This window comes from Dromaius novaehollandiae, chromosome 18, assembly GCF_036370855.1.
Source record: "Dromaius novaehollandiae isolate bDroNov1 chromosome 18, bDroNov1.hap1, whole genome shotgun sequence".
NCBI classification, from domain to species: domain Eukaryota; kingdom Metazoa; phylum Chordata; class Aves; order Casuariiformes; family Dromaiidae; genus Dromaius; species Dromaius novaehollandiae.
Window position 1 is genome coordinate 3,524,367 of NC_088115.1, and position 14,139 is coordinate 3,538,505.

A 14,139-nucleotide genomic window follows, 5' to 3' on the forward strand; every position below is an offset into this window, starting at 1 on the left:
TGATTTTTATTTTGGGAGCTGGGAAGTGTAAGTACAGCGGGACCTATTCTTGTCCCAGTGACTAAGCCTCAGCCAGCCCAGAACTCTTCATCTTGGAAAACAGATGGTGCGTGGAGTAAAAGAGATGCTATTCACTGCTATGAAAGGCCTTTTCTTTCTGGAGCAGTGCCTTAAAGGTACAATGGTTTGTTTTATCAGGCCGAGTGGTACTGTATGTTCGGTTGCCTTTCTGGGAACGACACAGCCAGGAATCCCAAAATAGGGCAGGGTTTCAAGTGCAATCTCAGATGAATTCTGCCCCATGGGGACAGCAGGGCCACGTTCTCTGCTCATGTTACTTGGCTTCACTTCGATGCAGGCAGCTCAGTTCTTGTCCAAAATATTTCTAAGAAAAAAAAAAGCACTCTGTTGTGATGTTCTCATTTGATATGGGTCTGGGCTTGGCTTGTAGCTTCACTTCTCTGCAGCACGAGCGCCTTTTGTGGATGGGCACAGGAGAGGGCTGCTCACACATGCAGAGCAATTTCCATGCAGACTGGCAAATCCAGCAATTTCCTTTCCCATCTATTGATCTCTGCCTGGCGGCAGCATTTCTGGTTCACTGCTGCTGCTGCCTGAGGCTCTTGAGCCACTTCAGCAGCAGGCAAAGCAGGGGCTCCGGGCAAGCCTGTCCCTTTGCCTCTGAGAATAGCACAGAGAAATTCAGGAGCAGGATGAGAAATGTCATCACGGACAGCGTCTCCTTCCCTGCTCCTCCCCCTCCAGGCCACAACCTCCCCCTGCGCTGATCTTTCCTCTGCAGCTCTTTTTATGACTCCAAAAACAGAAGGGGAATTAAGCTTTCCAGGGCAAGGGAGCGGAGCCCATGGCAGCCCAGCTACAGGTTGGCCATGCTGCAATGATGCATCTAGCTATGGCTTTACGGCTCTGAGAGTAACAGAGGAACGTGTATTATAAACCACAGGAGTGGATCCTGTCAATCCGATGATTTCTGCTTCATTGGCAGATAATTATAGCACAGAAAGAAAAAGTATTTGCTCAAAGCAGAACCTTAACAGGTTATATAAAGGATGCTTTGTCTGGGCAGATATTGGACTCAGGAACAGCTATGTTTATATGGTAACTTCGCCTGGTCTCTGTAAAGGTCTCTAGCTCTCCAAGGCTGAGTTTTGCTGAATGCTGCTTGGCTGGGAATTTGGGACCAGTGTTCGTGATTACTGTCCTAGTAGTCCCCAGAGAGCTGTGGGGTTGCAAAATGTAACCAGGACTTGAGGCCTGAGCAGAAACATCTCCTGATCTTCCCCTGTCCTCATGGAAGTCAGGCAAACAGGCATGGCTGTTTGTGCTTCATGGGCACTGATTGCATCCATGGTTTGTGACAATACTGCAGGCTTACAGAGGTTTTTCTGTTTGGGGACTCATTGTTTTTAAAGGCTTGCTACATTTGTCTTAATTTGATCTCTTCCAGCTTAAAAGGTCAGCAAGACTCAGCAGCAAAGTGCTCTGGAGAGACAGAGGGCACGTGGACTTTCATGGCTGTGCCATTGCCCCGGGGTGCGTGGTGCTGGTGCCCAGGGATGAACATGGGGTGCGGGTGCCCCCCCCACACTTGCGGTCCTCTGGGAGCAGCCGCAGCAGTGGGGCATGCAGCAGGGCTGCTCTTGCCTCGAAGCCAAGCTGAGGCAGGCTGGGGCAGGCTGGATTTGGCGGAAACGTGCTGGGGGAATAGTCGGTGCCTTGGGGATGTTTTTTTCACTGTGCCTTGGAAGGAGGGCACAGCCCAAGGCAATCTCAGTCATGTCCTTCCCCAAAAGTGGGCCCATCCTAAAGCAGCCCAGTCGGCCCTCTCCGGTGGCCTAGAGCCAGCAGGGCTTCCTGGGGCTTCCCGAGCAGCGCGGTGGGGACTGAACTCCTCCTTGCTGCACTGCCATGGGGATGTCAGCACTTGCCTGGTGTTGCCAGCCTGGTTTCCACACCAAACAACTGCTTGCCAGCCCCGAAAAGGAGCAACCAGAGGTAAATGTGGCAGGACGTGGAATTACCCGTGCAGATGACTCCTCACTGTGAAGCCACCTTGGTAGAGACAGTGGTGGACACGCTATGTGCCCATGCTTGCAGCAACAAGTTGGTGCTTGTCCCAGCTGGTTAATCTCATCTTCATATTTGATGCTTGTGAACTTTGGCTTTCTCAGTGTAACACAAGGGTGGTGGGAACTGAACAGCTGCTGAATTGGTTGTTTATTTGGGAGAGGGAGAAGGTTTCTCCTTTCTTGTTTTCTCCATCATTCATTCATCCAGTAGCTTCAGTTGGGGGTGGGGGGAGAAAGAGCAGGAGGCAACAGGTTAGAAAATAAATAACAGAAGAATGAGAAATAGAGTTATTTGGAGGAGAGTTATTTGTTTCATGATCCAACTTTTCTTTTCTCGGATTATTTTCAGAAAATAAATTAAAAAATCCTTCCCTCCAAATGGCCCTTTCTTTTCATTTAAAAATTCTAAACAAACTTTTCTTGTTGCCTCTACTCAGGATAGAGTTCGCAGTTTTATAACCTTGTTATGTTACACATTCTGAGACTTTGTGACTCCTGCACTAGTCCATCTGCCAAGCAGAGAGCATTTCTTGACCTTTTAAAGAAAGCCTGAGATAATGAACCATTAGGATTGTAGGATGCCCTAACTGCTTGGAATAAAAGCAGTGTCTCTGTGAAATTTGGAGAGGAGAGAACTTCTGCTTGCAGCTCCGAGCCAGCAGTGCAGGCTGAGAGTTTGCAGTGATATCAGACAGAAGAAACATCCATAAACTTCCTTTAAAGCAGTTAATAAATTAGAAGACTTGTGCAGAGTGAGATCTGAGCTTCATAAAGGCTGTAGAAGGTGTCTGGAAAGGGCCAGTGAGGGAGGATTCAATTGGTTGCCGTTGAGTTGGAGGTTGCAACTACTGACTTTGTGCTTCAAAAATCTCATCAACTCTTGAGAAATGGAGATAGTGAAAAAGCTGATGCTTGTTGAGGGAGGGCTGGATGTCAAAGGTTCTGGCTGCTCTCTTTTTTAGGGACGCTGCTGGGAACTTGCAACAAGTACCACATGTTTTGCACTGGGGATGTTGGAGTTGCAATGGTAAAAGGCATTGTTTCCATCAGTATTTTCTGCAGAGTGTTTTCAGTTGTTCTCTGAAGTGGAACCCCAAAATATTGCAGCCTCGCAGGGTTCACCTGGCTCAGGTGTCTCATCTGCACACTGGACTCTCTGGTCAGAAACACCCTCTGGGGGCACCACTGATCCCACAGCTCCTGCCCCTCTCTTCCCCGCTCTGCTGCTGTGGCTGGGCTCCTGGCGACGTTCCTGGGTCCGAGCCATGTGCCTGGTATGACACACACATGCACCCGACACAGCGCAGGGCCAGCATGGACCCTGCTCCCACGGTCTCCTTTCTTTGCATCCAGGTCGCTCTGCGGATGCAGCAGAGAACACGTTGAGGGCTTTGTGAGTGAAGCAGGAGAAGGGAAGGCGCTTGCCTTGCTGGTGCCGTGGAGAAACGCCTGATGAATTTGTTTAAAGCTTCACTGAGGATATATGTGTTTGCAAAACCAGACCTATGGCCAGAGCCTTGCTCTGTAATTCTTTTCAGGAAAGATGACATAGTGGGTCTTGATTAAAGCATGGTTAACTTCTTCATGGGTCTAGCTACTCATACGCTACATAAGGAATTTGTTGTAATGGGATGGGTTGCCGTGCCCAGTATGAAAAACTTGCTGCTATGCTCACTGGCAAATATAAACAAGCAGCGTGGAAAGGGAAGGATTTTCTACATGAACACCATGATATAACTGGAGCTGTCATTTAAAGTGAAAGAGCATTAGGTTTATGGTGATTTTTAGCTGCAGATCCCACGTTGTATCCTAACTTTCCTGCCAAAGAAGAGCAGGCAGTCTTGGTTTTCTCTGATGGGGGGTGTCCCAAAGCAACGCCAAGTGTAGCTACCTCAGTGGTGGTGGTGAGCAGCCAGGTAGGATGGTGGTTAGTGCTGTAATAAGCAGTCGTTCAGCTGAGGGAAACCCCCAAAGTCAGTGCTCTCAAGAAAAGTCCCATGATTGTTTCAGTGTCTGGCAGAGCAGATGAAGCACCAAGCTGAAGGGATTCCTCCGAGACATCTCCTCCTTTCCACACGGCATTTGTTTTTTTTTTTCCTTTGAGGGCAGAAAGCTTGAGAAACGTTAAGATGTACTTTGTGCAGGCTGGTTTCCAGGCCCAGGCTCGGATGGCAGTGGAGCCGAATAACAGCCTTGATATTAGTGACCCACAGAAAAGCTCGTTGGACAGGGCGCCGGCTTCGCGGGTCGTCCACCCGTGAGTCGTTTGCCATGCAAATGCAGAGGGCTGGAGAGGGAAGGGAAGGAGGGAACAAATATCCTGCCTGACTTGGGTGTCGCTTGTGATTATCGTGGCCTGCCCCGGGCTGTGGCTTTATGTAAAGTCAGTGCCGTGATGGGGAAGGTGGTTGCTGAGGCTCTGGCGAGGACAGGGAGGAATTGGTACAGAGGAGGATTTTGGTCTGTGCAGGTAGAAGAGGGACCAGTTCACTTTGGCTCTGGTAAAAAACAAATGAGTTGAAATGTGGTCAAAACTGAACAGTTCCAGGTATATTTTATGTGCAAGCAAAATGATTCTTTTGGAATATGGTAAGTTAAGAGAAAGGATGATGACACGTGTTGGAGGCAGCTGTTTGTGCCTCTGGGTGGTCCTTCCTGTCCCGCATTGCTGTGACAGCCTCCAGGGAAAGCTTTAAAACTTTGACAAAGCCCCAAATCCTGAGATTTTGAAATGTCACAGCGCAGTGCTGCTCCTGCGATTAGCTCCCCATCTGGGTTGCGTTGCCCAAGCTCCTGTTTTCCTGTGGGTCTCGCTTCACCCACACCCCGATCGCCAGCAGGAGCCTGATGGTCACTCGGGCTCTCTCCTCTTGTGTCATTGCAAATGTTCCTTCTTCCTCCTCTGCTGGGGCTGATTTTCCTTGCTTGCATCCCGCTGGGATCAAACTCCTGACCCCAGATCTCGTGCACAAGGGCAAATGGTAACAGCCGTAATCTGCGGTGACCTGTGGGCAGGGTACAGAGCCCATTTTTTCCTTAGGTGGCTGCTGGTAGATGGGAGGAAGTTAACGCAGCTACTGTACAAACAAGCGTAATGTGAATGGTGCCTAGGGAAGCATTTGGTCCTTATTAGCCAAAGCTCAGTAGCTGTTTTGTCATTTTTCTTGTTTGTCATAAAAAATAAATACAGTTTAATAGATGATCTTACAGAGCAGGTTTTGGCAACAAAATAGACCGTGTCCCATTATAAACTTGATGTATATAATTTAAAGCAAGATGGAATATAAAACCATTTCCAGCTCATATGAGGGAAAGGGAGACACAGATTTAGGTCTTGATTGTGCTGAAATGAAAAACAGCACATTCTCGGATAGTGTATTAAATCAGGCATTCTATTTTATGGGGTCCAAACTATAAACAGCCTTTTCCATAATAATTAATCATGTCATTTGTTTTTCGGTTTGAAAGGTTTGGGGAGGGGATTTCTTTTGTTTCTTTGTTTGTTTTTAGAGATATCTGATGTAAAACAGCGGCCCTAAGGACCTCAGAAAATCTTGGGGAGAGCAGGGAGGAATTTAAGGGGACATTCCTCTCAAAATCCTGTCCGTTAGCACAGATTTAAGAAAAGCCCTGCGGAGCCCTGGGGAATGCCATGGCTGATGGGGAAAGCTTGGCTTAGGAACCAAGGGCATGGACTTGGGGCAGAGCTGGGACGGTGAGGGAAGGAAGCAGCGACAGAGTTGGTTGTGATAAACACCTCAGCTTTCACAAAACAGCAGTACGAGCCGGTTAGCCAGGAGCCGAGGGGCTGGTGGGAAAGTTTGTTAGCAGAACTGCCCCTTGTCCAAGCTGCTGAGAGGCGGTGCGCTCGCCTTTCATACCCAGTTGGGAAAACCTGCTCGTTGTTCTTTCTTATATTGAGCGGTTAATTCATCCTGGGATTCGAAGCAGTGCTGAACTCTGCCGTCAGCGCTTCCTCCATCGCCCAGCAGTGCCGCGAGCGGGGGGCCTGGGACCCTCTGCAGTAAATCAGCGCAGCTCCACTGGAGGCTGAACTGCTGTGCTGATTTTTGCCAAGGAAAGACAGACACCCAAAGTACGTTTCCTAGACACTCCTTTTGCGGCAAACCATCCAGCTCCTCTGGTTTTGGAGAAGCGGGCTGGCTTGCAGCAGCGGCGTCTTGTCTGTCTGCTCAATTCCGATTTCAGCAGAGCCAGTGTAAATCCAAAACAGCTCTAGCAAAGTCAGTCAAGCTGCTTGAGACTCAAATAGGCTAGATGAGATAGGAAACTGTTCACAACTTCTGTGTAGCTGTCGACATGATATATAAAAAGCTGTCTGAATACAGCAACAATGTGTTAGAGACAGGGCGCTAATCTCTGTAGTTATTAAGTTTCCTGACATTTCCCATTATCAGGCCTCTTTGCAGTTGCTTATAGCTTTGCCAGACTTTAATCTTTGTTGTTGAAATGCAGCACCCATGTACCATCCATGATACAGGTAGCACCACCGGATGAAGTTCTGCGTTTTCTCAATTTTGCTAAGAGCTGGGAAACCACACAGAAAAACAGCTCAGTTAAAAATAGTGTTCAGTAAGGCTGCAAAGTCTTGCAGCCTTGATGAGGTCAAGCCAGAGAAACCTTCACCTGTGCTGTGTTGTGCAAATTGGCACAGTTTTTAATTATGTCATTGAACACTGCTTTCCTTGTGGGACCCCCTGAGTCAGTAGGACCTGATCCAAGGGTAAACTGTAGTGGAGAGAGGTTTAAGAGACATGACCAGAAGAGCACGGGCATGCAGTGGCAGAGGCAGGACTTGCTTCTGCCAGGCCAGCTGTCTCCTACCATAACCATGCTATGTGGCTTTATCCACTCAGCCTTGGGAAGAAATGGCCGAACAGGTCCTATAGAAAAGCTTGCATCTATAGCAAGACGCCATACACTAATGCACATGCAGAAGGAGGCAAACCAACCTTTTTTTGAGCTGGGAAGTGGTATATTATACTAGAAACCCAAACCGGTTTGCTTTGGCTGTGCTCTGCATGTCCTTGCGGCAGCTGTACTCCTGCTGCCGTTCCTGGATTGGGGTGCTTAATGCCAGAGGTGTTGTGGCAATACGCAGGAGCTGAAATGTATTGGCTTTCTGCCAAAGTGATTCACTCGGGATTGTTTGGGGACTTTTCCCAATGAAAAATCAAAATTTTCTGTGCAAGCTGAGGCATGGTTTGGGTGGGGTGGGAGAGGACTGTGTGTTTGGGAGGGAGAGGGAAGCGGAAATAATCCCTTTAGAAAAAACAAAACAAAACAAAACACAAACCCTACAAATGATTTTTGCTTTGTAAAACACATTTTAATGACATGTTCTTCTACCAGCTCCAATTTTGAACAGGGTTAGTAGTTTGATGCCAGCCTGATGAGCCTTGAAGCAGCTCACATTCCTGCAGGAAATAAGTATAAATCCTAGCACCAAATATCCCAACTTTGAGGCCAGCAATGGGCCTTTCCTAGTGGGACACAGTGGACCAAGGTGTCCGGAGACAGGAGAGGAGACCATCTCAGCAGGATCAATGTGCAAAGCTGTAATCCTCTCACAGGTATATTAGAAATAAGAACCCTTCTATGGACTCTTTAAGCACAGAAATGCATTTTGGTTATCAGATGACTGCTAAAACAGTTGCGTAGATTAACAGCCAGGTTAGCAACAGGGTTAGATAAAAATCTCATTCAGAGAGAAATTGTTCCTAAAGGGTCTGCTTGGGGGTTGTTGTGTTGTGAAGACCCAGGCATCTGCTCTGGACTGGCCACCTCGTGTCACCTACGGAGACTCCTGGTACCGTCACAGCAGATGGACGGAGTCAGGGCACACAGGCGCACTCTGAGCCTCCCTGAGCTGCAGCTACTTGTCATCCTCGAGCCCAAAGAGGAAAAAATGCAATTTTCAAGAGATAAAGAGCAGAAAAGGTTTTGCCACTTGCTGATTTGTTTCAAGCAAACGGATCGATAGCACTTGATACATAACTAAATAAAACTGAGCCAGACCCCGGCTCTTTGGGTCTCCAGGGATATGTTTTGTGGCTGAAAAGGTAACTTTTCTCTGCAGAAATGGCACAGAGCTATTTTCCTTGTTCTGTGGCTATTAAGGAAAGAAATGGGAACTTTTCTCTTCTGTTCCTATTTCTGGCTTGATTGGGCTTTAGCTGAATAATGGACAACCTGAATGCTTGGTTATTAGCACTTGAGCTCCTGCCCCTGTTATATAACAGGGCTGTTTCACTATAGTTGCTTGTCCATGGGCAGATTTGATCCTGGAATGTAGCAGTGAATACAGGATTTGCCATTTGGCCTTGCTGAAGGAAGAGCCAGTGGTTCACTGCATTCCTGAGCAAAATTTTTGGGGAGAGGTGGGGAGAAAGGAGCTGGCCAGATGTCTGCTGTGGAAAACATCCTGTGAAATTGATGTTTTTTCCAGCTTTCTTGGTATTTTTTCATAGGGTTTTTCTATTTCTTGAAACATTTCAAGGAGTTCTGGTCCGCTAACCAGCCTTTCTCCACCACGGTGGATATATCCTTCTTGATCAAAAAAAATAATAATAATCTTCCTTCAGGCTATGCCTTTTCAAAGTAGTGCCCAGAACATGGCCTTCTCCTAAAGCTTGTCCCAGTTAAGGCTACTTAATCTCGTGCCAGAGTGCTGTTTAAGGATTCCTCTCCATGCTGACCTGGTATGATGCGAAGGCTGGTTATAGAAAGATATTACCCAACTTTGATAAGTCCTGCATTGAATTAAGATGGGACAATGTCCTACTAGGATGCAAGATACCTGGAAGCCTTCAAATGCAACCTCAACTAGTATGAATAACTCAATCTAAGTGCTGCCAGTTTGAAATGTCTCTTGGCCATCTAAAAACATAGCTCTAAACCCACTTCTCTCCCTCAGTGGAAACACTGATTATGACCACCGCCCTTCCATCCCGTTGGTGTTACTGCTGGAGACCTGACCAGCGCTCCTCAAACAGCGCAACGACCCCCTGATGGAGACCAGTGTTCTACAGCTTCACCGGCAGAAAGGACCTATGTGTTCCTGGTGCAGCCGCTCCTGCTGGGCCACGATGGAGGATGGTTTGCCACCAGGTGAGCATCTCTCTAACACTTAAAAACATGGCTGGGTTTTGGTGGATGAAGGAGATCCTGTTGTTGCGATGGAGCCTCCAGACTCCCACCTCCCCTGCTAACAGGGCACCGCTCAGTCGCTTCCACAGGTGCTAGCTTCACTTCCCCCAGCCGCCAGCACAGAGCCAAGCGGGCCAGCGAGGGGGGAGCCCAGCGCTCCGAGAGGATGGGGACAGCTTGGTTGTTCTCCGCTCTCATTGCCAGCAAGCTGTGTGTAGCCAGAGGAGCGCAGGAGCAAACTGCTGGCGGGAACTGAATGGCTGTGATGAAGTAACGGCCATCCCTGTGTATGATCTCTGAGGAGCTCCTCTTTATCTGCTCTGCCACCAAAATGAGTAAATAAAAGCCTGCTCAATTATTAATGATGCAAATAGCAACTACGCATTCAGCTTTAAGACTTGTTGATTATTTATTTAGAGCCTCTTGTCTCAGAGGCACTGACTGTTTGTATGCAGGAGGCATCTGTCTGGGTTTATTACCTGTGAACAGCCATTTTGCTTCTTGAGTTGTGGCTGCTAATTTTTTTGAAAGTCTGCTGTGGAATGGAAAACCTTCAGAGTCAATAGCACTTCTCTGGTCCTGCCACTCCTGCCCTCCCCAGCTCATCCAAAAATCCTGACTGCACCATATCCCACATCTTTGGAGCAGTCAAATACTGAGCTTCTCTGGGCAGGAATGTTTCCAGTGTGGTAACACCCAAGAGCCTTTGTCATGGCTAAAATCTTGTTGCTGTAGGTCCTTGGCCTCAAAAGGCTAAAGGGAAGATGGGGAGAAGGTAGATACATGCAGACATGAAAACAATGAGATAGTATTTGGCCTAATATACTAGTGATGGTTTCTTGGGGACCCCCTTCTTTTCCTCCAACATTGGGTTTGCCCTAAAATGCAAGGCAGAGTCATACTGTATGCTGAAAGTGTTGGATTTATTTTATTCTTTAGCCAGCCAAAGCAAGCATTCTTGTGATGGAGATCCGGGGAGTAAATTGGTTAGGACCATTACCCATAGAGCACTTTAAATGTTCCTGGTTCTTCTGAGGTTGGTGGCTGGTACAGTTTTGGCTCTTGGCTTTAGGAAGCTAAACACACTCATGCAATATGTGCATCTTAGCTCATTCCCTTGTCTTTTACGGTTGATAGAGCACCAGTGCTTTTCAGAGGGTGCCTGATTAGTGAACCATGGCACAGATCAGGCCTCAGCTGCAAAGTTTTGGTAAGTAAATACAATCTTGGACAGCTCTTTCAGCAAATACTAAGGCAGAGAGGGAAGGGCTTGTCCCAACAGACTGGTGAGCCCGGGGCGTTTGGATTATGACAAATGAATTGGGCTCATCGTCATTTGTAGCAGTTGTGGCACCATCAAGGGATTCCAAAAGAAAGGCACCTGATTGCTGATCCTGGCCTGCTGCCATTATCTCATTGTCAACCAAGTTATTCGTTACTGAAGTGTCTGTCTTTAATTATCCCATGCAAGAATTCCTTTCTTTGTAAAATGATGGCACAATCAGGGTTTTAGAGGGGAGATTTCTTTCTTTCTTCCTTTGAGATTTCACTGATTTAAAAAAGTTGTTTTTACCCTCTTATTTGACTGTGTGTCTCTCAGTCTTAGGGCTCATGAGTAGGAATTATTTTCTCAATCCCCCCTTTTTAGGGTAAAATTATTTACATTCTCTAAGTCTTAGAACTGTGAAGTGGATGTGTAATAATACATTCATCTTCTGTAGTATGGCTGACCAACCTGCAACAGAGGAAGATTAAATCCAGATTTAGCTGATCAGACTTAGGCACCTCAATGAATGATCAAAGGCCCTGCCCCAAACTCAGATCCAGTATGTCTTGAGTCTCTTCTTTTACAAAGAAAAAGTTGCTGTTAAGCTAGAAAGATTTTCTTGACTCTTCCACTCATGGCATGCTCTCCAAGGCTTTCCAGGGCTTCAGCCATTCTCATGGGTCTTCTCTGAAACCTTCTCCAGTTTTCCAACCTACATCCCAAGCTGTGGAACTTCCTAGAATATGAGACATGGGATCCAACCTAGATTTTAGATACCTTGTGCAGCAGCTTACCTCAGCTGATTACTTAACTCCCACACAAAGACAAAGGAGAAAAGAATATGCCTTTGAAGGCCAGAAAAAAAAAAAGTCTTTGTGTCTGGGCACACAGATTTGACTATCTGGGGAACTTAGAGATTTCAGCTCTGTCAGGGGAATTGTCTGTGAAGGGAGTTTAGCTCAGGCATAGAAATCCCATGTGGAGACACCTGAAGTTGGGGTGAGAATTATTCCTGCCATATTTGCTTGCATTCAGCACTCCTGTAGCAAATAAAGCAGCATGTCTCCTGTAGGGACAAAAGGGGCCAGATGCAGATAAACAGCAGAGTAGTAAATATTGTGCCTTCTGTGTGTGTGTTTGTGTGTGTGTGTGTGTGTCTGTGTGTGTCTGTGTACACACACATGTGGTGAGTGTTTTTGTGAGGTATGCAGATACTGAAGAAACCTACAGAGATATAAAAACAGACCCCTGGTGACTATCGGTGTCTAACCTGAAACACAATACCAGCTAAAGGAAGGCGACCTGGGGGTGGACCCTCGCTACCTCGACTACACGTCAGAGTCAGGATACGGTCTGCTAGCGTGATGTAGCTGTGGCTGTGATGCACAGCCAGAAAACCCCTTCCTGGCACTGTACACAGCCAGACCCAGCTGCTGGGGCTAGTGGTGTATTCTCCAGCCTCTTTGCTCTCTGTGTTTAGACTCATGCCATAGTGAATCTCATCTAGGGGCTGGGACGAGGAGATGGGTAGACAACTATTTCAGGAGGCCATGAATAGCAGCTTTCATCAGCTGTCATTTCCCATTACTGCTGGCACAACATGGAAATGCACTTGGAGCACATTGGCCCAGCAGCTCAGGAATCCAGTGGGACCGTGGGAAGACAGGTTTCCCCAACCTTGAGTCCCAGAGATACCAATCCACATTCTCCTTTTTGCTCTTTTGAGACTGAACCTTTCAGGCATGATGATTGCTAAAGGGCTGGCTGGAGATCTGAAACTCACCAGCTGCAGGACGCTAGCTTGGTCCCTCACTTGAAGGCGTGGAGTGGGGTTCAGGCGAGACCAGGATCTCAGTGTCTTTGATGTGGGTTGGTGTGGATGATGCACAAATACAAATCTTGCAGACTTGAAAGAGTTCTGCAAAACCTAATCTGAGCGCAGGGATGCCGAGTGCATGAATCTTCAAATGAGACCTTACGTAGAGAGCCTTCTGCCAAAAGGTAGCAGAGAATTTTATGTAGAAACAGAAATATGCTTCAGTTGCCTGGGAATATAATATCCTCCTGAGCCCACTTGTATATCACTTTTCAAAGATCAGCTGTCCACCAAACTACCAAAATCCCCCAAACTTGGCTGCATTTCAGTGTTTGGAGTATGTAGCTTATAAAGGAAAGGAAGATGACTGAGTGTCTCTGTTTCCAATTGACCGTGGTGCAAAGGGCCTAAATCTAAGCCTGAGGATGGAGGTACACCATCTATGGATGGATAGTTGTAGGACAACTTCATCTCATTTCTGCTTGGAAATGGGAGTGGTGGTGCTGAAAAGGAGACCTGTCCTTCACCTTGGAAAATGACTTTCCAACTGGGAGTAGCCAAAGGAAAACTGATTTTATGATACTAAATGGGAAGGAGGATTTAAAAGTACAGAGGCAATTCTAATGCTCTGAGCTCAGTAGTTTGCTTAATTCTGAGTTCAGGTGGTTCATGTAGGAAAGGATGGTGGCTACAGGATGAGCATGGAAAACCCCCAAACCGGTGCCTGACAGAATTGGCAGGTTTTCTTAACTAAGCAGGCGGGGTGGGCAGCTTTGAGTAAGTGACACTGCATTTGTGCATGGAGGGGCAAGAGCTGGGGAGGGGTTCAGAGCTGTGGAGGAAACAGGGAAGCTGCATTGCTCCAAGGCAGAACTGGGGATGGAGCAGAGAGGAGGGGCATGAAGGACTGGTAACATGTCTACAAGAGCAAGCTCTGTAGAAATAGCTGCCACACTCTGGTTATTTGATGTCTCGCTACCTGCAACTCCCTTGGACCTTCACTTTCATCCTTTCAGTCTTTGCTTTATTTGACTAATAAAAACCTCTTTCCTTTTCTCAGCAGATACTGGAGCACAGCCCACGGGTTGGGAGTGGAGGAAGGAAAAAGCTGCAGCTTGGCTACTTCTCTCTGACTACCAGCCAGCTCCATATCTCAGGATGGATCCAGCAGGAACATGGGAGCTGACATCCAAAAAGCCCCAGTGCTCTGCCAGGGCCACACAGGTAGCAAAGAGCCTGATATAAAATCAAGTGCAACATCTGGGATTCTTTTTTTTTTTTTTTCCTGTTGACTTCTCTGCATTTCAGAGCAGTAACTCTCTGATGTGCATGGAGGGCTTGCCAAAGCTCTAGTCTCCTGCACAAACACCTCTGTATATGCACAGATGCACGCCTGTGTCTTTCTAGGAAATCTGGATCAGAAGATGGCAGCCATGTCCTAGGATGTTATGTTACCTATGAGACCCTCTCGTCCTTTGTAGGAGGAAAAGGCAGCTGCTCCCCTTTGCACATTATTCACTCTCAGTTCTGCTAGCTACAGGGCAGAACAGGTTGGGGGCTACTGACTTGGAGACTTTCCCCTTCTCTTTCCCCGCTCTTCTCCTGCCTCCCTCCTTCCTTCTCCTCTAAGAGCCCAAAGCTGCAGCCAGTAGATAAAGGAAGAGGGAGCCAGATGATTTGTATAAGGAGAAGGATCCAGAAGAGGGGAATTTGGTCTTTCTTTCTGTTAATCAGTGATGCCCCACAGTCTGCCAATTAATTTGCTTTCCCATCTGCATCCTGGATGGTCTCATGAA

General features: G+C 47.3%; 1 long non-coding RNA gene across 1 annotated transcript in view; it reads left to right on the forward strand.

Annotated features, from left to right (window-relative positions):
- The window catches only part of LOC135330244 (uncharacterized), a 40,130-nt gene extending 26,528 nt beyond the window's left edge, over nucleotides 1–13,602 (forward strand). Inside the window, exons 2-3 of the long non-coding RNA XR_010392124.1 lie at nucleotides 9,028–9,221; nucleotides 13,404–13,602. This is a non-coding gene — a long non-coding RNA (uncharacterized LOC135330244). The remainder of the gene's footprint in view (nucleotides 1–9,027; nucleotides 9,222–13,403) is intronic.
- Nucleotides 13,603–14,139: the final 537 nt, after the last annotated feature.